At 32.3% G+C, this 674-nt stretch overlaps 1 protein-coding gene across 3 annotated transcripts in view; it reads right to left on the reverse strand.

The window, feature by feature from the left end:
- The window catches only part of mvb12bb (multivesicular body subunit 12Bb), a 57,300-nt gene that overhangs the window by 56,001 nt on the left and 625 nt on the right, over nucleotides 1-674 (reverse strand). The gene's annotated exons all lie outside the window — the stretch shown is intronic.

Consider the following 674-nt stretch of genomic DNA (forward strand, 5'->3'; position numbering starts at 1 on the left):
GACAAATTTGGCATTTCTTTCACAAAACCAATGGAGTTCATGCAGTACCCATTTTATTTTTTTCTGTTGATGCTAGATGCTAATGGAACCTGCTTCAGGAGAATAAAATTATCTAAATATTTCAAATAATTTCCTCAGAAATTGGAAGATGGTGTTGACATATCATGGCTGTGACAAAGGAAATATTAACATTAGGATTTAAAATATTCTAAAACTAAAACTTAGCAGAGCCTGTCTGACACTGATGTACTCTGCAGAGGGGAACTGTGGCTAGGGGGTCCTTTAGAGTGACAGCTGCCCCTGATATTCCCTGATTTTATTACATTTTATTGAATGTCTGACGGTGTTGACAAAAAGTGGGGACGCAACTTTCAAATCTTATGAAACATGCATGTGTCATTAAAACAACAACCTTGCTTTGATAGGAGATATTATTAAGTGTTGCTTTTGATAAAACAAGCTCTTTTTCATCATTAACATTTTTGTATCCATTTTATTGCATATGAATGATTGAACCCTTCTCTATGGACACACTGTTTTAGATGTAGTGAGAGGACATTAAGAAACAGATTTGGTATAATAATGAGAAAATTAAATTGAAGGTGATAATTGTGTTAAATACATTCTATTATTAATCCCTCATGACATTTAAAATTGAAAATATTTGTATTTTT

The sequence above is a fragment of the Sinocyclocheilus anshuiensis genome, unplaced genomic scaffold (assembly GCF_001515605.1).
Source record: "Sinocyclocheilus anshuiensis isolate Anshui unplaced genomic scaffold, SAMN03320099.WGS_v1.1 scaffold451, whole genome shotgun sequence".
NCBI classification, from domain to species: Eukaryota; Metazoa; Chordata; class Actinopteri; order Cypriniformes; family Cyprinidae; genus Sinocyclocheilus; species Sinocyclocheilus anshuiensis.